The sequence below is a fragment of the Natrix helvetica genome (genome assembly GCF_964273705.1).
Source record: "Natrix helvetica genome assembly, chromosome: 1".
NCBI lineage: Eukaryota > Metazoa > Chordata > Lepidosauria > Squamata > Natricidae > Natrix > Natrix helvetica.
Window position 1 is genome coordinate 117,336,187 of NC_138548.1, and position 24,388 is coordinate 117,360,574.

The following is a 24,388-nucleotide window of genomic DNA, read 5'->3' on the forward strand; positions in this document are numbered from 1 at the left end:
ACTTAAAGGAAACAGCTTAGTTCATTGATCTAAATTTAAAGGAGATCCTTAAAAAATATTTTGTTATTGATCAAATAATTAAAACCACCCTTCTCCCTCCCACTGGAATTCTGGGTGGTGTAGAAGTAAAAAAAAATCCATTAAACAGTGTATGAAATTTACAATCTAAGAAGGCAAAAGTGGATTAAAAATTAATATTAAAAAATTAATTAAAAGATGGGGGAAGAGGGCTTTCTGGGTGGTAACCAATCAGATGGTTGCATGCTCTCTGCACTCCAAGCAAGGCTACAGAGCCATGTTATTATAACGTGAAAGGATAGGAAAGTGAGTGCCTGCCTCACCTCTGGAGTAGAATGTTTCAAAGAATGAGGGTAGAGACAGAGAAGGCTCTGTTTTTGGATTCTGCCAGTTAGAATTTTTAGTTGATAGTGTCCACAACGTACCTTCCCTGCCTGACTGGGTGGGACATGCTGAATTAATGGGATCAAGACAGCTCTGTAGTAATCTGGCCCCATTCCATGTACAGTTTTAAAAGTTATAACCTTGAACTGGATTCAGAAGCAGCCTGGGCATCTCCACAGGATTTGTATCCTGCTTAGTATCCAACTGGGATCAAATCTGAGAGATTTTATCCTCCAGTTACAAGGAACATTCCTTTGTACAGTCCTGCAAATAGGCTTCCAGAGGAGAGTCCTGGGAAGCCTAAACAGAGCCCTTGGGCAGCATTCTGCGAATGCAGTAAGAGAGGAGAAGTACTGGCACTTTGACACACTTACTGCCATGAGGTAGGTCTTAACAGCAGCACTAGCTTGGGTTCATTTGAATTCATTCTTCATTTTCCTCCAGTAGTGCTTTAGGGAGCCTCTTGATCCTTTTCAGCTCCCTCAACTCCTCAGTGAATTACAGGGAGAACAGGAGCAATCGGCCAAGATGCAATCCTGTCTGAGGCCCTGGCCCTCTCCCTATTCCAGGCAGCAACCAGAACATCTGGAAGAGCACGTAAAGATAAACAGTTATTTTCCCCAGCTCCCTTTGAAGACCAATTGGCTCCATTAGTCACTGGGGGGGTAGACTAGTCAAATGGGTACAACCTTTCTGCAAAGCGGGGAGGGTAAAGAAAGAGAACCACAAAATCACCAAGGTGTGATATCACCATGATTTTGTTCATATTTTTATCTAGCATGCTTCCTGACATGATACAGCATTACAATATCTTACAGGTGGTGATGCTATTGCTGCTACTGGGTAAGAGAGCAGGGCTTGTAGTGCTGGATGGAACCAGAGAACAAAAAAGGGCAACTTCTATCTTACAGCAGCCCCAAATGGAAAGAAATTGAGAACTGATCTTGGGGAAGGACAGTCCCAAATATCTAAAAACCCCTGAGTACATTTTTACAGTAGGGATGCCAAATTAGGGAGCCAAAGAGCATCCCAGAACCAGTCGCAATCTGTAGGGCTGCTTTAGTTTGCTTGATATTCTGTTGGATATCTCATCAGACTGGTCTCTGTAAAAACATCCACATTCTTGAAGGAAGGCACAATCCAAAGATCTAGGGAGCTGCAATTTTATCAAACTACTTAGACTAGAAAAGAAAAGGCTAAAAAGATTGAATGGCTGACATGGTATCATTGAAACCCGGTTCACATTTAACTAAAATATGGTGAAGAGTTCACTCGGCTTCTAAAAATCCAATGTCTGAAAGAGACATATTCATAATTGGGAAAACCAAAAGAACCATTATCCAAAATGGGAGCTTTGCTGGACTGAAGATAGCTTGCAAAATTATTCAAGTTTAAGATATACTTGGAAAGCAAATTGTGGGGGATTGTAATATGATACACCCCATCAATTTCACAAAGGCCTCATCTTGGGCAGGCAGTGATTTCTACCCCTTCCGTCAACATATAAAAAACAAACCAAGATTGAAAAGTAGAGATAAAGATGATGAAAGGTGGGGACTTTAAGCAGAGGCCAGCAGGATGAAAAATGCTGCCAAGCAGATATTGCAGCTTTGAAGAAACCTGAAGGAAACAATTACCTAAATCCTTTCTAGTCATGGTTCAGGTTAAGAACTAGCACTGGGATGATGTTGATTGCATTTATGAATGACCACTGATGGGAGCAGGACATGAGTAGCGCATCTATCACAGTGGTGAAATTCAAAATGTTTCCCTACCAGTTTTGTGGATGTGGCTTGGTGGTCATGTGACTGGGTGGCCATGGCTTGGTGATCATGTGACCGGGTGGGCATGGCTTGGTTATGTGGCCGGGCGGGTGTGGCTTGGTGCAACAAGCAGGAACCTCATAGAGTCACAGAGAGCTCAAAAACAAATGATCACACTTCATACAAAAATAACACAAAGGTTACACAACTGACTCACACACAATGCAAAAGCACCTGGACTTCACACAAAATGGCCCCTGCAACAAGCAGGGAACCTCAAAGAGTCACAGAGAGCTCAAAAACAAACTATTACACTTTGCACAAAAATAATACAAAAGTTACGCAACTGACTCACACACAATCAGCTGTGACAATCAATTGTGCCACGCAATCGTGGGAACCTTTTAAAAAACTTTTTAAAAGCATTATTAACTACCTCTTTGGGCAAATAGATAGTAAAAATGCTTTTAAAATGTTTTAAAAAAAGATTCCAACAATCGCGCGGCACTGCTCATTATCACAGCTGATCATCAGAACCTTTAAAAAACTTTAAAAGTATGTTTTTACTACCTATTTGTCTGAGCCGGTAGTAAATCTGCTGTCTTTTATCTGCAGTCTTTGGGGAGGGGAAACGGTTGTTATTCTTTTGGTGCTTTCCTGGCACTGTCCTAGTTTTGGGGAGAAATGTTTGCTTCCGAAGTTATCTACACATTAATAATGATCAATACTAATAATATTTGCTTATCCATTTTAGTGAACTTTCCTTATATAATTGGTGTTTTCTTTCATACTTTTAGATTTCTAACTTCTGTTTCTGTTAGTTAGCCATTGATAAAACAAATCCCACGTTAAAAAGTGTTCGAAGCCTTCTCCTTGATTTTAATTGTTAATTTATTCATTTCTGCACTTTCTATTTTTTTTATTCATTTTCATATCTTTATTTTTTCATTGTTGCACAAACACAATTCCAGCAGTTGTTAACATATGCAAAATTAAATGTGTATTTCCTTTAAAATACCCAACAATATACAGTATTTCTGGTTTTAAATCCATATGTTGCTTTAGCATTGTTTCTAACCATGATACCACTAACTTTTTAATAGCTACTTGACTTGAGTATGAGATGACCTAAATACTGAACCTAATTCATATATTCCTGTTTTTTGAAGTGAGGAATAAATTTCAGAAATAGAATTCAATATTGCTCTATGAATGTACCCATGAAATTCATTCTTCTTGATCTTAGATGAAAATTTATATCTTTCTTGTTTGTTGGACCCCAATCACTTTCTGAAAAGACTGTGTTTATTTCTTTTGCAGCAGTAACCTTTAACAGGATGAAAAGGCAACAGAATTTGACCACTTTCTTCAGCAAGAAACCAAGATTGGAACAATCAGATACAAAGAATTGGCCTTGGATGATCCAAACCAGTGGTGGGTTTCAAAAAATTTTAGAACCAATTCTGTAGATGTGGCCTGTTTTGTGGGAGTGACTTGGTGGTCATGTGACCAGACGGGAGTGGCTTAGTGGTCATGAGACTGGGTGGGAGTGGCCAACTTGGAAAATGTGGTGAAACTCACTTAATGACGCTCTTGCTTAGTAACCAAAATTTGGGGCTCAATTGTGGTCATAAGTTCTCTTTCTTTCTTTCTTTCTTTCTTTCTTTCTTTCTTTCTTTCTTTCTTTCTTTCTTCCTTCCTTCCTTCCTTCCTTCCTTCCTTCCTTCTTTCCTTTATTTCTCTTTCCTTCTTTCTCTTTCTCTTTCTTTCTCACTCTTTGTCTCTCTCTCTCTGTTTTTCTCTCCCTCCCACTCCATTCCTTCCTTCCTTTCTTTCTTGTGTGCATCTCTCCCAGTTTCTTTCTTTCTCCCTTCCCTCCCTCCCTCCTTCTTTCTCCCTCTCTCTTTCTCTTTCTTTCTCTCTTTCTGTCTCTTTCTCTTTCTTTCTTTCTTTCTTTCTTTCTTTCTTTCTTTCTTTCTTTCTTTCTTTCTTTCTTTCTTTCTTTCTTTCTTTCCTTCCCACTCTAAGTTTTGATGAAAGCAGTCACAAGTTTAGGGTGAATTAAGTCTTTCTCCAAAACTTAAATCAGGATTCCAACAAAAGCCTCTAGGTCAGCATCAAACTCAGGTTTTGACTTTTATCCAGAGCCCACCCCACCAGCTTCAAAAGTTCAGGACAGACCAGGTCTCTCCAGCCGTCTCTCAACAGAGGGGGAGGAATAAGACACCACCTATGTCTAATCTACAATGCACCCCTTGTAGCAGTTCCAAGAAGATTCCACAATTTGATTCAGGAGATCCTGAGGGCACAGATCAACCCCCAAGTGGCTTCAAAAGCTCTCAGAGAGAGATACTGAAAAACCAGATAACTACAAAAAAAATACAATCCTTGCATCCCCCCCATCCACCCCAAAATCTGGTCAGAACCTATCTTTCCTCTACCATCCAGCCTCAACCTCACACACATACATACACCACCATCACAACTGATGAAGCTTCTTGGATGAGAAGTGAAACATTTTGTTCTTCCTCAAGGAAAAAACAATCCAGTTGCCTTTGGGAAAAAGCACCTTTGAGACATAAAGGTGCCTCTCGCACGCATGTGCTAGTCATTCTCAACTCATTTTTTTCTCCTCAAAGTGTCCTGGGCTGGGCACCCAATGTAAGGATGTTCAAGGGGGAAAACCGGCAGCACCAGAGGTGGAGATGGCTGGGAAAGGGAGTGCTGGAGAGGAGCTGTCATGGGGCGAAGAGCTTCTCACTACAGGTGCAGTTTACCTGCAGTCATGAATGCCTGCAAGCAGCAGCTTCAGGCACCTGCTCGCGGCTGATGGTTCTGTTTGGGAGCAGAGGCGGCAGCGGGCACAGTGCAGGATGCCCCAGAGCCCAAGCACTTTTGGAACCTTCGCAGGGCCGGGAACCAGCTGGAAAACAAGCCCGCCACCTCTTCCGAGTGCCACATCTTGGCTCCGCAAGTGGCAGACATGCATGTTGTGAGGCCGGGCTCCAGCCCGGCCAGGGAAGACAGGCACCCTTAGCACCTGCCAAGCCTCCCCAAGAAGTGCCACCATGGTTGCACCAGCTGCCGGTTGGGCCAGGGCAACCCTCCACCTGCCTGCCCACCCACTAAGCAGTAGCTGGGTGGGCGCCAGGCAAACCCTGCTGCCCCAGCCAAGTGGCGCCCGCCACTCACCTTGAAGGCAACATTGTGGAACTTGCTGCTACTGCTGAGGGAGGGTGGGCTGGGCATCACCCTCCTATTGGCCACCCTCTCCTGGGCCATGCCCTCGCCCCTACCTGGCCCACCCACTGAGGAGGAGATGGTGGCGCATTGCTGGGTGGCAGGCAGGGCTGAGGAGGGTGCGGCGCTGCCGCTGTGAAGTTGCCAGAAGATGACCTAATTAATTTATGAGCCTCAAGACAAAGTTCAAAAGAAATCCATTCATTTATTAGGATCAACATTCTGGCGTTTACTCCTGCGGAGCCAAAACTGACATCCGCTTAATTGCATTTGAACTTTACCTCAGTGTCCTCTCCCCTCTGTCTAGGTCATAAGTCACATTCACCAACAAGGTTGTAGAAATATAAGATCTGACTCTGGCCGAAGGCAGGGACGTGCGGTCAGGGGAGGCAAGGGAGGCAGAGCCTCACCTCTCTTCATGAAATAATAGTATATAATATTATATACTATATATATATAATATTATAATATTTGTTTTTGTAGATTTTCACGGGTGTAGGTATGCTGGTTTTGTTGTATTCGGGTCTTTTCCTGTGTAAGATTGAGATTGTCTTTGCAACGTTTCGGCAAGATCTCACCTGCCATCTTCGGGCTTGGGCTTAAAATGGGAACGGAGCTGCCGTCTTTCTGTAAATCTTGGTGGGAGGGGATGGGGTGCTGGCTTTGTTTCAGTAAGTGGAATGATTGGTTGTGTGGCTGTATCATGATTGGTAGATTGTTGCTGATTGGTGCTGGCTGTGTGTGCATTGTTGTTTTGTATTGTAACGGCTTGGGTGGTGGGTGGTGTTCGTTTATTGGCTAGGGATGGTTTCCAGATGTTTGGTAGGCCGGAGGTATCATCACGTTTATTCATGTTGTGGGGGTGTTTCTCTATTTCGATGGCTTCCATAATTATTCTCTTGTTGAGGTGTTCTGTTTTGGAGATTAACCTGGCTCCTTCAAAGTTGATTTCATGTCCTGTAGCCTTAAGGTGCTGGAAAAGGGAGGAAGTTTTTTTTTTTTTTACTGCATTCTTGTGTTCTGTGATGTGTGCATTTATCCTCCTGTTTGTTTGTCCTATATATATTGCCGGGCAGGTTTTGCATGGTATTTCGTAGACTCCTTGGTTTTCTAGCTGGATTTAGTCTTTGGGGTTTCTTAAGATGTTGGCTATTTTTTGGTCATTGGTGAAGGCTGTGCAGGTAGTGATGGGATTGTGCATTTAAGTAGTGGTTGGTGTGTTTTTTTTTCTGGTAGATGGTGTGTCCTAGGGAGCCATTGGGTTTTTTGTGGATTAGGACATCCAGAAAGGGAAGTTGGTTGTTTGCTTCTATTTCCATGGTGAATTGTATTTTGGGGTGTAGGCTGTTGAGATGTGTGAGGAAGTTGTCCAGTTTTTGGCCACATGGGAAAGAAAAAAACACACACCAACCGCTACTTAAATGCACAATCCCATCACCATCCTGCACAGATCAACTCTGTAGCCAAGACCCTCATCTCCAGAACCAAACGCCTAGCCGACAAAGACCACCTGAAAACTGAATTACACAAACTCACAAATATATTAATCTCCAATGGATTCCAAAGAAAAACAATCACCGGCCTAATCCAAAAGGAGACTCCCCCAAAAAACCAAGACACAGAACAGGACAATGGCATCGCCCTCTTCCCTTACATCAAAGGCACCACAGATAAAATCAGCAAAATTCTCCACAAGCACAGTATCAGGACAGCCTTCACCACTGACCAAAAAATAGCCAAAATACCATGCAAAACCTACCCGGCAATATATATAGGACATACAACCACACAACCAATCATTCCACTTACTGAAACAAAGCCAGCACCCCATCCCCTCCCACCAAGATTTACAGAAAGATGGCAGCTCCGTTCCCATTTTAAGTCCAAGCCCGAAGATGGCAGGTGAGATCTTGCCGAAACGTTGCAAAGACAATCTCAATCTTACACGGGAAAAGACCCGAATACAACAAAACCAGCTATATTATAATATTATATACATCTGCCCGGCCGCGCCTGGGAGCTGCGGAGGCAGAAATGTTGTCGGTGCTCCCAGATGATGAAGCCACGAAAGCGACTGGGGAACTAAGTCCAGCAGAGGCAGGAAGGTTCTCATTGTTCCCCAGTCGCTTTTGAGGACTGCGGAGCGCGAGCCGACGGAGCATGCTCAGGAAGGCGGGGAATTGGATCACGTGTGCTGGAGGCTGAGGCAGCCTCATCCTCCAGCACACGTGGTCCCATTGCCCGCCTTCCTGATGACGTCACCAGCCTCACCAGCCATAAACCTCACCGCACGTCACTGGCTGAAGGTATGCATGGAATCCTCCCTCCAATGCCAACCTGATGATAGTCATGGCAACGCTTTACAATTTGACATCTGGCTCCCCTCACTTTCCGAAAGCGACCTGTGTGACACAGAAACAATTTGAGTACAGGTATATAATTTAGGGATGTGTTCCTCCTCCAGGCTTGCCTGGATTTTCTGCATGGAATTTTCTATAAGGCGATCAGCTTGGATTTTCTTACTTTTTACCCAAGATGCCTCTGATAAGGGCTAGCCCTTTAACTTAATTAAGTATTGGAGTTGTCTCCTGTGCCACCTCAAATCAAGGACTTGTTGAACTTCATAATGAGTTTGGCCCCCTATGACCACAGGGCACGGGGGCTCCCGGGGTAGTGGTCTCAGAGTGGATCCGATCATGGGTTTTAGGAGGCTACTATGAAACGCCGGATATATCTTCCCCAGCAATCGAGGCAATTTCAATTCCACTGTGACTGGGTTGATGATCTTTACTATGGGGAATGGTCCCATAAACTTTGGCCCCAGTGTCTTGCTAGGCAGTTTTAATCTCAAGTATTTTGTGGAGAGGTAAACCTTCTCTCCCACCCGGAATGGCCGTTCTGGAGCCCGGTGTTTATCTGCCTGTTTCTTATAGGTTTGTGCTGCTTTAGCCAGTGCTTTTTTGACATTCTCCCAGGTTGCTTTCAGCATCGAGCTTTCAAGCTGACTGAGGAGGGGGGATCCCTTAGATACTCAGGCATTGGGACAAAGTCCATACCACTCACTATTTTGAACGGTGTGAGTCCTGTGCTACCGTGAACAGCATTATTTTACGCGACCTCAGCAAAAGATAAAAGATCTGCCCAATTGGACTGCTGATAGTTCATGTAGCACCTCAGGTACTGCTCTTCCATGGCGTTCAGTCTCTCTGCTGCCCCATTGGTGCTTGAGATGACCCAATGGACTGCAAGAACTCCCTCCAGAACTTAGTCATGAACTAAGACACTTTCTTGTGGAACACCACTGTTAACTGAGGCAGGATTATTCAGCGAGTTCCCTATTTTGACTTTCTGCAATCTATTAAACAGGAAATCAGCAATCCACTTGTGCAAAGGACCAGAAATGTTGTAAGAGTTTAATTTCAATAGCAGTTTATCATGACTCCTGTATCAAAAGCCATACAAAAATCTATGTAAATTGCATCTACAGCTTTGCCTTGACATGTAGTCCAGATGATTTTACAGTGCAAAAGTTGTAGATTACAGGATGATCTTTTTCCTAAAGCCAAACTGTTTGTTGGATAGTAAGTTGTTTGTCCAAAGTGGTGAATGATGGATTGGTTTATAATTGATTCCATAACTTTGCATGTAGCACAACACAAAGAGATGGTCTATAATTTTCACCTGAACTAGGGTCACCCTTTTAAAAAATTGGTATAACTCTAGCGGATGACCATAGACCAGGCAGAGAACTAGTTACATTAAATTATATGAAAGGATGCATTGAAAATCGCCATTTACAAAAACCATGTTCATATAAGAAATTTCAGATATTGAAAAGAGAATACAAAGTATCTTGAGGAATACAAAACTGCTGTAGGAAGGATTAGTTTGAAGAGGATTGAAATGACCAGTCCAAGAGAACAACACTTTCATTTTCTGATGCTTTGTAAACAATCAATTACTTCTGAATCTGAATAAATTATTTGCATACAATACTTTATCATCAGTGACCCACCTATTTGCTGAAGGAGCCTCTGCCTCAATGCCTCCCCTGCCTATCACCATTCTGATAATCTCAAGTTTAACTTCTGGCTAAAAATGGAAAGGCATCTGAAGCTAACTTGATTCTAACAGAACATTTAAAATCAAGACCAGAGTGATGGTCCCCTGTATGAGATTTCCTATTTATGTACAAACCAATGCAGGGATACAAAAACAGGAAGAGCAATGAGACTTACCTTACTCCTTATCCTGTTGATCTACAAACCAAAGAAGTTTTTGTGTTTTCTGGGTACCCAAACAATTTCTCCCTATGTAAAATATTGCTCTTCAAATGTAGTGGCTCTGCCTGTATTTGTTTGTTTATTTGTTTGTGAAACACGTACAGGATAGCAGGTATAAGTATGAACATGGACATGAACAAAGAAAATAAATACAAGTAAATGGGGACAATAGGACAGGGACAGTAGGCACGCTGGTGTGCTTATGCACGCCCCCTTTACGGACCTCTTAGGAATAGAGTGAGGTCTACAATAGACAGTTTAAGGTTGAAACTGTGGGGGTTTCATCATAAGATTTCTGGTTCTCTTTTCCCCAGACCTCATAATCATATACATGCCTATAAGAATACCTACATACCTGTTCCTCTGTGTGCACATACAGATTTACAGGAACATTAAAAAATAATAATGTGAGTTTATTTGTAGTTATCCTCCCCTTGAGGATGTGCAGGGGAAAATAATTTTCCTGCCATGAATATGAAAGGTGAAAAACAACCACGCAGAGGTGAAGTCTTGTCCTCTGATAAGGAGGATGGGGAGAAAGTGGAGTTTCTTGGCCAGGACAATAATCTTGGCTTGGATGATTCCAGTAGTAGTGGAGCCAAAGAGTTCAGTTCCAGTAAGCCCCCAGCATGCCTTACTTGCACCCCACAACAATTTCTAGTATAGAAGTATTTGGAAGATCTGAGAGATTTGGTAAGAAAGAAACCTGCAGAAGAACCAAAGCTGAGAAGGAAACTGCCACAGCTGCATGTTGGGTGAGAGCTCAGTGTGGTTGATTTATTGACCTCACTCCTTGAGAGCAAATGCTGAGAACAACTTTGTAAGCCTCAGATCTGTCAGGCTTCCCAGCACTGGGTTTCTTAGGGGTTTTTTTTTCTTTGCATTTGTCACTTGTGACTGGATTCCCAGTCTCAACCTATGTTAAGCTTGTGGCTAGATTTACATTGCCATTGAAAAATATTAGTCAAAAACTTGTCAAAGTTCTGCCTGAGATTGCATGTCACCAGAATGGGAAGGCATGCAATGCAGTGGTGAAATTCAAAAAATTTTCTACCGGTTCTGTAGGCATGGCTTGGTGGATGTGGCAGGGGAAGGATACTGTAAAATCCCCATTCCCTCCCACTCCTGGGGGAAGGATATTGCAAAATCTCCATTCCCATCCCACTCTGGGGCCAGCTAGAGATGGTATTTGCCGGTTCTTCGAACTACTCAAAATTTCCACTACTGGTTCTCCAGAACCTGTCAGAACCTGCTGAATTTCACACTTGCATGCATCTTAGTACCTTGCTGGCTGACAGTCATCAGTGCTGGCACAAAAAAGATTGTTCTCAGCCTCAAAAATAAAATAAAAGGAATGTAAGAGGATGTAAAGTCTACAAACCCAATGACTGAAATGAGGATTATTGCTGGTAGTCCTCCTAGATGCAAGTGCCTAGTAAATTATTTCAGAGAAGATTGATGGGGTAGACCTCCTGTTTCCCTGATTCAATGCACTTTATTTCTAAGGTTTCAGCAAAAAGACTTTCCTGACAACTCGATCAAAATGAAAGGAGCATTGGAGTCCTTATGGGAACTGGGAAAAGGAGGCAGTTATGCCATATCAGAAGAGTCATCCTTCTCTAAGTCCAAGGAATCCTCCCATTGAAATGGTTCTTACCACAAAATATCTAGACCATTAGAAATCTTCTCCCCTCTTTCCCTTGGGAAATGAAACCCAGAACATGAAGGCTGAATCTTGCCAGCATGTATGTATGTATGTATGTATGTATGTATGTATGTATGTATGTCTCTGTCTCTCTGTCTCTGTCTCTGTCTGTCTCTCTGTCTCTGTCTCTGTCTCTGTCTCACTCTCTCTCTCTCTCTCTCTCTCTCTCTCTCTCTCTCTCTCTCTCTCTCTCTCTCTCTCTCTGAATCCCTCTGAAAGGATAAAGACACTTTGTCTTTGTCTCTATCTGCTTTTTTGCCAAAAGCAAGCATTTATATCTGGATTTTAGAAAACACGCCATAGCAAAGAATGGATTTGCTGAATGATTGCCACATTCACTTAACCACTGCCACAATAAAAGGTAATAGAAATGGGTCCAGTCATGTAGTGCAGGGGTCTCCAACCTTGGCAACTTGAAGCCTGGCGGACTTCAACTCCCAGAATTCCTCAGCCAGCTTTCGCTGGTGGGAATTCTGGGATTTGAAGTCTGCCAGGCTTCAAGTTGCCAAGGTTGGAGACCCCTGATGTAGTGGACCCATTTTTACTCTCTTTTATGGGGCAGCAATTAAATGAACCTGGCAGTCATTAAGAGAAACCATTGCCGACTTGTCTATGGAGATTCTCAGTCATCCAACTCATGGTTGTCCCAAAAGTGCTTTTTTGAAGAGGCAACTGGACTTTCTTGTTTTTCTTTGAAGACATTTAACTTCTCATCCAAGAAGCTTCTTTAACTCTGACTGGATAGTGGGGAATGGAAGGCTTTATACTCCTTGTAAACACAGCTGTCACCAAATGATGACACCATTGCCCAAAACTATCTTTACTGGTAGCAACTCCTTGTTAAAGATGTCATAATTTCTTTCTGGGGGTATTAATGCTCTGGAGTAAAAGGCACACTCTATTAGTTGCCCACCCATCTGTTTGCAATATAATAGCTCCCAAAGCCACACCTGATGCATCTGTTTGAATGATCAATTGCTTTGAAAGGTTAGGATGGTCAAGAAGGGGTTGGGAAGTTTTAACTCTTCAAATGCTGATTGTTCCCTTTCTGTCCATGTAAACTTAGCTTTCTTTTTCAGCAGCTGTTTAACTCTATGCGTGAAATTAGGAATGAACTTCCTGTAAAATTATGCAAAGTCCAAGAAGCGTTGAACATCTTTCATAGGGTGTTCTATGGGGGAGTGTTCCAGGATAGAACGAGCCTTCACCTTACTAGATCCATCTGAAGACCATTGATTGAAGCCCTGTAGTCCAAGTACTCTGCTTGCTGGAGGTCAAGGATGCACTGTTCAAGCCTGGGAAAAATGTATTCTCCCAAAGCCTTTGCAACACCTCTTTGACATGCTGCCCATGAGCCCCTGCTTCATCAGAGTAAATCAAGATGTCACCAAATAAATTACTGAAGGAAATTCTGTGGTTCGGATTCCCATAAAAAAACTCACATTGAGCAACAAATGTTCTCATCTCTTCCGCTTCTCCTCCAACCTTGTCTGGCAATCCCCATGAAAACAAAACAAGACTAATTGTACTATTGGAGGCAGTGGAGCCAGCAGCAGCTGGGAATTTAAGCTTATTGTTGGACTAAGTAGAGCACTGTTATTTATAAGCTCTGCTTCCATCCCCAGCTGTGTTGGAATAAGGTTTCCACTATCTCTTGAAGAGACATAGCAGCTGCCTACAATATGCCCATAGCCATGTTCAAACATGCCTCCTTCCAGGGATGGACTTCAAAATTTTTAGCAAGGGGTTCTCTGCCTGGTTGCTGGGTGAGTGTGGCCATGGTGTCGGCCTCCTGAACCATGGCAGGGAGACATTTATGCCCTCCCTGGCCTCCGGAGCCTTTCCTTGAGCCTCCAGGAGAGTGAAAATGGCCTCTCCAGGCTCCGGAAACCCTCTGGAACTCCTGGTAGGCCTGTTTTTTGCTCTCCCCAAGCCTCTGTGTGTACCCTGCATGTTAGATATTAGCATATATCGTAATAAGTCTCCCCTCTGGTCCGCTGCTACAGCGGGAAACAGGTATCGTTCTGATTGGTCGAGGGGCGTACCCGATCCCTATAAAAGGGGAACCCTCCGACCACAGAGCAAGCTGGATCACTACTACTATTAATAAATGAGCTGTTAAGTCACTTCGTGTCCGCAGTCTGTCTCTCGTTGCCCAGATCTAACATTGGCGACGAAGGTGGGATTGAGAGACAGATAGGACGAAGAACGCTACCTCCAGAATCTCCAGATTTGATCCAGCCCAGGAATTCGGCAGAAATTCCGGCAGCCATCTCAGATCACCGCAGCGCGGCAAATTCAAACTGAGAAGATGGCGATGCATGCTCCCCCCGCTCCTTTCGACCCAGCAAACGACGAATGGGAAGCTTTCATGATTCGTTTCGAGTGTTTCCTCGAAGCGAACGAATACACGGGGATCACCGATGCGAGGAAGAAAAACATCTTCCTCGGCTACTGCGGAAAGGAAGTCTTCAATACGGCCAGAGACCTCACCGCGCCTACTCCAATACAGGCAGTATCGTGGACGACGTTGCAACAGACCCTGCAAACTCATTACGCGCCAAAACCTTCCCGCCATGTCTGCCGCAAGGAATTCAACATGAGGAACCAGAAGGCGGGAGAATCCATCAATCAATATGTTGCAGCCCTACGAAAAGCAGCAACTCACTGCGAGTACAGGGATCTGGACGAGCACATCTTAGAGCAGCTCATCTGTGGGTTAAGAGACATTTCTTTACAAAAGAAGCTGTTGGCAAACCCGAATTTAACCCTACAGACAGCGCTAAACGAAGCAAGAGCGTCAGAGTCAGCGGAGAAATCATCGGTGACCATACAACGAGGGGCCAACGTAAACCAGCCAGCATCAAGACAAACCAGAGTACACTACGAGGACACAAGCCCCGACTACGAGAATCCCGAGTTCGAGGACAGTCACCTGATGCAGAGCAGTCACTTGAGGCCTGGGGGGAGACCCGGATTCCGTTTGCCGCCCTGCGCAAGCTGCGGAGGGAATCACCCCAGGTCTACTTGTAGGTTCAGGAACGTTGTTTGTTCGCACTGCAACAAACTTGGGCACATCGCACGAGTGTGCCAGAGCGGAGTCCCTGCCTCACGGCAGCCACCCATGTACCGCCAACAGAAGCCCAACCCAGGGGCTTGGCGAAATCAAAAAGGGCGCCCAGAGAGAAATCCACAAGTGTTTACCCAGAGAGAAAATTTCCAAAGAGCTGAACGAGCGTATCCCCAGAGAGATTACTCACAAGGAGCTGAAAGAGCGTTCTATCAAGACGCTCAACGAGAGTATTTTCAGGATGTTGACGATGAGATAGAGTTGACCCAGAGAGAGGAGTTGCGAACGTATCTCACCACAATACATCAGGTCCGCCCTAAGCGGCCAAAAAGGCTGAAAGTCACAGTCCTCTTGGAGGGCTCACCCTGCGAGCTAGAAGTTGACACAGGATCGACCCTGACGATCATTTCATGGGCATCCATGAAACAGGCTATCCCTAGCCTCAGAAAGAGCCAACTACGCGCTCCAGACGTCCTGCTACGAGACTACCAGGGGAACCAAGTCCCCATCGTGGGCCAAGGCACATTCCACATCCGTTTCAAGGACATCGAAGCCCAGCTGCCCGTGACCATCGCCAGCGCACCATTACAGAACCTTCTGGGGCTTGATTGGTTTGAAGCCCTGGGGTTAGAAGTCACCGGAATCAACGCCGTGAGAAACAGCAGCGCTGAACAGATTTTTAAGGAATTCGAGGATGTGTTCAGCCCCGGTCTTGGTAAGTATGTGGGTAAACCAATATCATTCAATTTAGACCCCAAAGTGGCGCCAATCCGACTTAAACCGAGACGAGTGCCTTTTGCACTCCGCCCAAAAATAGATAAGGAAATAGATAAGTTAGTGGAGCAAGGAATCCTTGAGCCGGTAGATCACGCGTGCTGGGAAACACCCATCGTGACCCCAGTCAAACCAGACGGATCAGTCCGCATCTGCGCGGACTATAAATGCACAATTAATGTCGCGCTACAACAGAGCGCATATCCTGTGCCTGTAGTACAGCACTTATTGCACTCGTTGGGGCCAGGAAAGGTATTTGCTAAATTAGACATGGCACAAGCTTACCAGCAACTGCCAGTTGATAGCACCACAGCGGAGGCCCAAACTATAGTGACGCATAGAGGAGCATTCAAATGCAACCGGCTACAATTCGGCGTGAGCATTGCCCCAGGATTGTTCCAGAGCGTCATGGAACGACTTTTGCAAGGGATACCGGGAGTCGTCCCCTATTTTGACGACATCTTGGTGTCCGCTGCAAACGAGGAGCAATTAAATAAAAGAGCCAGATCTGTTTTGGCCAGAATCAGAGAAAAGGGTCTCCGCCTTAAAAAGGAAAAATGCCAAATTAACGTGCCTAGCGTAGAATTCCTGGGTTATAGAATCGATGGTCAGGGAATACACCCCACTTCAAAGAAAATCAAGGCGATCCAGGACGCCCCCACACCACGGAACCAGACCGAGTTGCAGGCTTTCCTCGGATTACTTAACTTCTACAGCGTTTTTCTGAGGCAGAAGGCGACCGTTGCTGAGCCACTACACCGTCTACTCCAGAGGAACGCACCATGGAAATGGGGACAATCCGAAGCTGCAGCTTTCGCCGGGGTAAAGCGCCTGCTCACCACTGACTCACTGCTTGTCCAATACAGCCAGACCCTACCGCTGGTATTGACCTGCGACGCATCACCCTTCGGAGTTGGAGCAGTCCTCAGCCACAGGATGCCCGACGGAAAAGAAGCACCCATCGCCTTCTACTCCAGAACTCTTTCATCGGCCGAAAGGAATTACAGCCAAATGGACAGGGAAGCGCTGGCTGCTGTAGCTGGAGTAAAGCGTTTCCACGAATACCTCTACGGCCGCGACTTTGAACTAATTACAGATCACAAACCGTTGTTGGGACTTTTGGCGGGAAACCGCCCCACCCCGGTTTCCCTTTCTCCACGCATGACCAGGTGGACTGTTTTCCTGGCTGCGTATTCATACAAATTGATTCATCGACCGGGCTCCACTCTTGGACACGCAGACGCACTCAGCCGTTGCCCATTACCTGACATTCTGCCAGACCCCACTCCAGAAGTACCGGTATTGCTCATTGACTGTTTGGATTCGGGACCGGTTTCTTCCTACGATGTTGCAAGGTTCTCCTCTAAAGACAATTTAATAAAACAAGTTCAAACTTGGGTTTGGAGGGGGTGGCCGAAGGGAAATGTGGGCCCGGAATTCAAAATGTTTTGGTCAAAACGGGATGAACTCTCAGTGTTACAAGGTTGTTTGTTGTGGGGGGATCGAGTTGTTATTCCGTATGTTTTACGTAGGAATGTATTAGATGCTTTACATGTGGGTCATCCGGGGATTGTTAGAATGAAGGCGTTAGCAAGAAGCTACGTGTGGTGGCCAAACATGGACAAAGAAATAGAGGAGTGGGTGGCCACTTGCGACCCCTGCCAGGAATCTAGACCAGCACCCCCGGAAGCGCCCGCCACAGAATGGGAGAAACCTAAAGCACCCTGGTCGCGAATACACATCGATTTCGCAGGGCCATTCCAAGGTCAGACTTTCCTTATAGTTGTGGATGCATACTCCAAATGGCTAGAAGTAGTCCTAATGACTTCAACCACGGCAGAGGCAGTCATTAAGGTTCTACGGCGACTTTTCGCCACTCATGGCCTGCCCGACCTCCTAGTCTCCGATAACGGGCCCCAATTCACGGCCATGCAATTCGAAACGTTTTTAGCAGGTCAGGGAATTCGGCATGCCCTCGTCGCACCATTCCATCCGGCATCAAATGGACAGGCGGAGAGAATGGTGCGATTCGCAAAAGAGGCCCTCGCTAGGATGGGTCCAGGTGATTGGCAAACACGCATTGACCATTACCTCCTAATTCAGCATATTACCCCAAGCGCAACGACGGGTAAGAGCCCCGCTGAACTACTCATGGGCCGCCGCCTACGGTCTCACCTGGACCGTCTTCACCCAAATTACTCTGCCACAGCGCCCCCAGACTCCACAAGCAAAATTCGGTCTTTTAGCATAGGGGATTCGGTATACGCCCACAACTATGCAGGGGGAACATTGTGGATGCCGGCAACGGTCATTGGCATCACGGGTCCACGATCGTATCTGTTGGAACTGGAAGATGGGCGGAACTGGAAAAGGCACATCGACCAACTGCGGGGTCGCCTAGCACACTCAGACCTTCGAAACGAAGACGAGAGTTTCCTGCCTACAGAAAGTCAGCCACGCGAGAGCCCCATCATAGAAAACTACAACACCTGCGAACCAAGCTTGGAACAAGAAAACACGCACGAAGCAGAGCAAACCCCGAACAACGCAGCCGAGCAGACTCCAGAACGCCCTAGCAACGAAGGCACACAACCTCCCGAGCGTGAAACAGGGAAAGCACCCGATCCTGCAACCACTTCTAACCAACCCGAACTACGACGCTCCTCCCGAGCAAGACAAACACCCACATACCTAAAAGACTATGTTACCTACCGCAACGTTCCATCTAGGAGGGGAGGGGTGTTAGATATTAGCATATATCGTAATAAGTCTCCCCTCTGGTCCGCTGCTACAGTGGGAAACAGGTATCGTTCTGATTGGTCGAGGGGCGTACCCGATCCCTATAAAAGGGGAACCCTCCGACCACAGAGCAAGCTGGATCACTACTACTATTAATAAATGAGCTGTTAAGTCACTTCGTGTCCGCAGTCTGTCTCTCGTTGCCCAGATCTAACACTGCACTTACCTGCATCCAAAACAGGCCAGATGGGGACTCCTGGGAGGGGAGGAGTGGGCGGGGCCAGCCAGGAGTGGGATTTGGGGGTTCTCCAAACTGTACAAAATCTTAGCTAGAGGTTTTCCCAAATCCCTGTGAACCCCCAGCAGCCCACCCCTGCCTCCTTTCCAGGAGCAGTGAGTCTGGCAAGATTAATGTCAGGTGCAAACAACTAGAACACAGTCGCTAGAATTAGATAAAGAGGGTGGTTTTTTTTGTTAACTGTTCACAAAAATCTTAATAAATGCCAGGCTTTTCTTGGGAATACCTGATATAGCCCTAAAAATATCTCATATGTTTCCTCCCTACCCAATAGAATCCAAGCTAGCATATCATTAAACTCCCACTTTCCAGGCCTTCTTTCTTTCAGCCATCTACCACACTTTTCCTACTGCATTTGTTAATTAAAACCCCAAATTGGGGGTCATTGAGTAGCTTCCAAGCCATCCTTGCCAAAATAAGAGACTGCCACCAATTCTCTCTATCAGTATATCTTTCCTCCATCTCTATACTTTTGGCTGCCCTGCATCCTACCTTGCAAGATGGCAATCATGCCCAGAACTGCACAGCATGCCCAGAACAACTCAGCAAGTGTCAGTAAGCATTTATTCTCTGGGCTACTTACACACTCAGTTCCCAGCACCCACTTTTCACCTTTTGCACCCAGAACCTCCCTGCATTTCCTCTTTCCTTTTCAGACACAACTTCTTAGTAAACATATGGCTAAAGTTGCACCATCTTCAGAAAGGATTGTGAAAAGAATGCAGTCTTAGCTGCTTGGGGAATTAGGAAGGGAAGGCTGGCAAAGAGAGACCACCATTAACTGCTTAGCAAATGTGGAAAGGAAGACCAACTGACAGGGATTAAGACAACAGGGAAGCCACTCAGTTCTGGGGAGGCTAAAAAGGCTCCCTGCTGAAATTCAAGAAGGATTTTCAACTACAGAGGATTTTCAGCTCCAGAATGCAGGAAAAGCTTCCAATCTGGGGCAGTTTGGAAGATACTTGATTTAGACAATTTAGAAAATAACTGTAGAGAGGCAGTTCAGATACCACACATAATCACCTTTCATTCAATAACTATAAAAATACATTCAAGACTTCTTTTTTCAAAAGATAACTGTAACTTTTCATATTCTGCTCTGTGGGCTTGCAAGAGATACCAATGAATCCTGCAGCAGGCATCTTGCAGAAATACTCAGGAAAAACCAGAGTTTGAGAGCATTGGGCTTGTCCCTCAAGAACCCAAATGACAAACCAATGTAGGTGCTGTGTAGTGGACTCAAACATCCAGACTGTACAATAGAGATGCTTCAGTAAGTGATTTTTCCCCTTTCTGTTTGTAATGTGCAACTGCCTTCTTATGCTTAATATTCTGGAAATACATTCAAGGAGAGGCAGTTCCGTTTCCATACATAATTACGCTCCTTTTGGTTGTCCATGCTTGCTTTTCAAGAAATAATTGTGATTTTTTTTCCCTCTTCCCTGCAGACTTGATGTCTTTTCCTTGATTGGACCCTCATAGTTAGTGTCCTTGAATCCTGGTTGCTCCCCTGTGCTCGGCCCCTCCACCTGTGGCTCATAGCCCTTGGCTTCCAGCTCATTCTCCTCCTAACTAGCATCTGGAGAAGGGTCCAAGATAGTCATCACAGTAACTGGAAATGGAGTTTTTAGGTTGCATGACAATTTTAGAATAACTCCTACCACAATTACTTGTGTCTTTTCCTGCGGCTTTGCTCTGGCTCTAACCAATGGGACCATCTTAATCTGCCCACACACTTGTAACAGGCTCTTTCCCCACAGATGCTGTCTTCTTTACTGAATGAGTACATTTCCATGTTTGTCTACTTCCAGTATCTCCTAAGCCTCTAATGGTGACCCTATTGTCTTTTGCTGGGGTCATAATTTTTCATCCCAGAGACACTTGCATTCCTGGCATCCTTTTTTTCCTCCAGTTTTTACAGTCTTTTGGACAATATCCAGTATTCTTATAGTTCCTACAGTTGTAACAACTACAAGTTTCTCTGACGTCCCAATGCCTTCCTTTTGGGCAGGATCTAGGAAGCCTTTCACGTTTCTCTCTTCTGGCTCCTTAAGGTTCTTATTTTCTGGGCAGACTTCCTTATTCTTCTTTCCCCTTCTGCATCTTCCCTTCTAATATCCCTCTGATTTTTTATTCCCATGTAGTCCTCTGACAATCCAACTGCCTTTTGACCTGATTCTGGGTTGTGGCCAAAACCTCAATATAGTAAGGAATATATATAGAAACTGCTCTAAAATTACTTCCTCTGCCACTTTTTCTTTCCTCCTTTCATCTGGCTTCAATCATTTCCTACAGTAGTAACAGAACCTAGACGTATATTCAGCTCCATAGTGTTTACAGCCCTTTCTAAATGGTTTACAGAATCAGCATATTGCTCCCAACAATCTGGCTCTTCGTTTTACTGAACCAGGAAGTATGGAAGGCTGAGTCAATCTTGAACTGGTCAGTAAAGTGTAGAGAGTAACATCATATCTGTATAGGATTCTCTCTTTCACGTAGGAGTACAGTTTCTATAGAGGGAGGCTCTGTCCCTTCTACCTTTCCCATGGCCAGAAACCCTTTCCTTGCACTACAATTCTGCAGGAGGTTATCAAACAAATAAACAGGAAAGAACATTAAGTGAAGCAGCAGGTGTGTATCTTCACTTAAACCTTTGTGGAGCAAAGGCATTTTCAAGGCTTGCATTTTCAAGGCTTGCATTTTCAAGGCTGTTATTTGATATGGCCGATGAAATAGACCTGCTGCTTCCCTATTTTGAAGCAGCTGTCTCAGGACCCTACAGAAAAAAAACACGACTCATATAAAATGCTACAAGGAGGAAGGAAGGGGCACATTTGAAAATGAGGCCTGCGAAAGATAACGACCATATCCGTTTGTTTACAATTTCAGGGCCAATTTAGCTTTGAGACTCCTGTTTTTCACTTTGGAAAAGTAAGTCTGATAACCTAAGTGCTTAAATATGGGAAGATTGGATTTTGTGATATGTATTTGTGTGATAAGACTCTTTTCTGGAGAAGCCAATGCTTTGCAAAAAAAACATGCAGCCTTTCAGAAAGACTTTGCACAGTAATTTCTGTGGGGAGGAAACGTCACTGCAAAGGAAAGAGGCCCTTCAGCTGAGCTTGAAATGGGTCTGGCAGTGGAGGGTTTCTGATCTCCACCATAAGCCTGAAGATTTTTCAGAAATTTTGCTTGGAGATCACAAGGCCTCTCTCTTTTTACCTACCTCCATGCTTTATCTTCATGTAGTTTGTCTCTGTTTTGGCTTTTCGGTTCCTCTCCCTTAGGAGTGCAGTAATCCCCATCTCCATCCTGGCTTTGTTACGCTCTTTCTTTTAGCTGTATCTGTTAGAAGGAGAGATGAGAATATTGCTTTTGCATTTTAGTAAAAGAGAGGGCTTGTTTTGAAAAATATATAAATTTTTGCTGAGGTATAAAATGGAAGATGAAGTCGTCAAAGAAACAATGATAAGGTGGGCAAAAAACTTTGGGTATAATATAGAGCTAGAAAAATTGAAAAAAACTTTGGGAAATAAATTTGAAACTGAACCATGTCTGCGGCATACAAGGAAAACCAGTATGAGATGTTTTATAGATGGCGCCTCCCTCCTGCGAGGCTTGCAAAGATGTTCCCAAATATATCACTGACGTGTTGGAAGTGCATAAAATCATATGGGATTTATTGCCATACATGGTGGACATGCGAGAGGGTGAATAAATTCTGGACCAAAATTAAAAAATGGCTCAAAGAAATAACAGGGTATCATATAGACTGGAGGCCAGAAGTATTTTTATTAGGTATAACCACAAAAAATATAGCAGAGAAATACTGTATCTAATCCTACATATCATAACTGTGGCCAGAATAACATATGTCCAAAATTGGAAGAACAATGCAGTACCAAAGGAAGATGAGGTGATAAGAAAGAATGCGCCGAGATGGATAAATTGATGAAGGAAATACAAGGAAAAGAAGAATCAGAATGCTGTTTAATTTGGGGGAAATGGTATAAATGGTTGGATGATAGAAATAAGAAATAGGGAAATGTAAAATATATGATGTAGTAGAAAGATAGGACATAATGATAAGATAGAAGAAAGATAGTTAAGTGTTCTGACCCCCCTCTGTCCAGTAATGAATGCCGACACAGGATTAGCTGGATGCCACACTTTAATAACAGGACTACAATCTTGGTGGCTGAAAGCCCAAACACGAACTCACAGATAAGAACCTTGGCAGCAACCCAGACTCTGACAGATACAAATAACAGCTTCTCCAGAGTGTTACAAACGGAAGCCCAAAACAGTTCAGACCAGACGTACTGCAGATTACTTTAAACGGTTGTGTCCTGCAAGATGTCTCCTCCCAAAATCTCTGTTTATATAAGCTCTTGGGAGGGGCCTCGCCCCAATCACCTGAGCTTCATTATCTTTTAGGAGCTTGTCTCCGGAGCAGCTGTTGCCTTCGTTTCTCCGCCCTCCTCAATCTTGCGTCAGAGACAAACTCCCTCCGATCTTCCCCACTGCTCCATGCCTCAGGCGCCTCCTGGCGGCCAACCAGCCTCTCTGGTCCCTCCTCTGCATCTGAACCCTGCCCAGGGTCCTCCACCTCCTCCATAGCCAACTCGTAGGGTTCGTCGCTATCTGAGTTGCTCAGCAGCTGCAAAGGATCCTGCTGGGTCACAACAGTTAAAATAGAGTAATTAAATGATAGTAAGAACATAAAGTATAATATAGGTAAAATGATATTTTGATATAAGCAGCTAAGTATAAATATGGAATAGTACATAAAAACGGATAATGAACAAGGGGACCATGAATGTAGAACATAAATATATAGGAGGGAAAACACTAACTGTAAAGATACACCGATAAAGAACTGCTGCATGATGTATGATGGAACTTTTAGTTCCTGTGTTGTTTTAAGTCATGTGTTTGTTTTTGTTGATGTGTTTATGTGTTTAAAATAAAAAAACTTTTTATTAGAAAGAGGGCAAATCGTATTTACAGATGCAGATCAATTCATCTGTCCCCAGGCTTTGCAGAGGATTTGTGTCTGTCTTTTGTATTGTTCTATCATACCTTTTGGCTCAGGAAAATCATTTCCTTCCAGATGTATACATTTGCTGATGTTTCTTATTTTGACAGCATTGTCCTCCATATTTCACTGAATTACAAAGGCCGTGGCAACTTCAGTTGATTGCCTTATGGAGAAAAATGTATCTCTGTAAAACTGTCCCATTGTCAGACTTCTATGTGTTAGATGGCATAAGTTATGCTTTGAATATGCTCTCTAGTTTCAGGTGCAGAACAAACCACATGCATTTTCCATTAATACTTGTAATGTTTATTCTAATTTCAGATCAGATATAAACCATAGTTGACATGATCAACCTTGTTTCTTCACAACATATACATATGGAGGAAAGTAGGTGACGAGAAATTTGGAGAGCTTAAATGGTATCTAGAAAAAAACTATGATGAAAAACCAAACATTTATGGATATCAGTTGGAGAATATCAATAGATGAGAAATATTAGATCACATGATTAGAATTATGGAGAAGACGTTGCTCCAAAATTGTGCATTGCTGTTCTTAAAAAGTCACTTTTTTCATTGCCGTTGTAACTTTGAACAGTCACTAAGAGAACTGTTGTGAGTCGAGGACTACCTGTACTGGAAGCTGTACTATCGGCTGTAACTTGACTGTAGTAAAGCTGTTACCAGTGATGGGATTCAGCTGGTTCTCACCGGTTCAAGTGAACCAGTTGTTAAATTACACACAAAGCGCAGTGCCCAGGATCCACTTTGATAGGTGTGTGTGTGTGTGTGTGTGTGTGTGTGTGTAATAATTTGCCTGGCCAAACTAACCCTGCAGTCTCCCTTACATTCGGCCCAGCTTTGATCCTATTGCCAACTTAATTTGTCGCCCCTCTCACTTTTGCCCACAGACCGATCAACACCTCATTCACACAGCTCCACAGGGAGGGGAGAATCCCCCTACTTCCCCCCAATTATTCACCTTTGCATGCAAGCTCTTGGGAGCATCAACTCCTTGTTTCTATGGTAGCCCCCCCCCCCTCCTTGTTCCTCAGAAACCTTGTGTAATGACCT

At 44.4% G+C, this 24,388-nt stretch overlaps 1 protein-coding gene across 3 annotated transcripts in view; it reads left to right on the forward strand.

The window, feature by feature from the left end:
• The first annotated feature begins 3,492 nt into the window (after positions 1–3,492).
• Positions 3,493–24,388, forward strand: part of LOC309400525 (NACHT, LRR and PYD domains-containing protein 12-like) — a 139,138-nt gene continuing 118,242 nt past the window's right edge. For all 3 annotated transcript variants that reach the window (XM_081969089.1, XM_081969090.1, XM_081969091.1), the window contains exon 1: positions 3,493–3,599. The gene's annotated coding sequence lies outside the window, so the exon portion shown is untranslated. The remainder of the gene's footprint in view (positions 3,600–24,388) is intronic.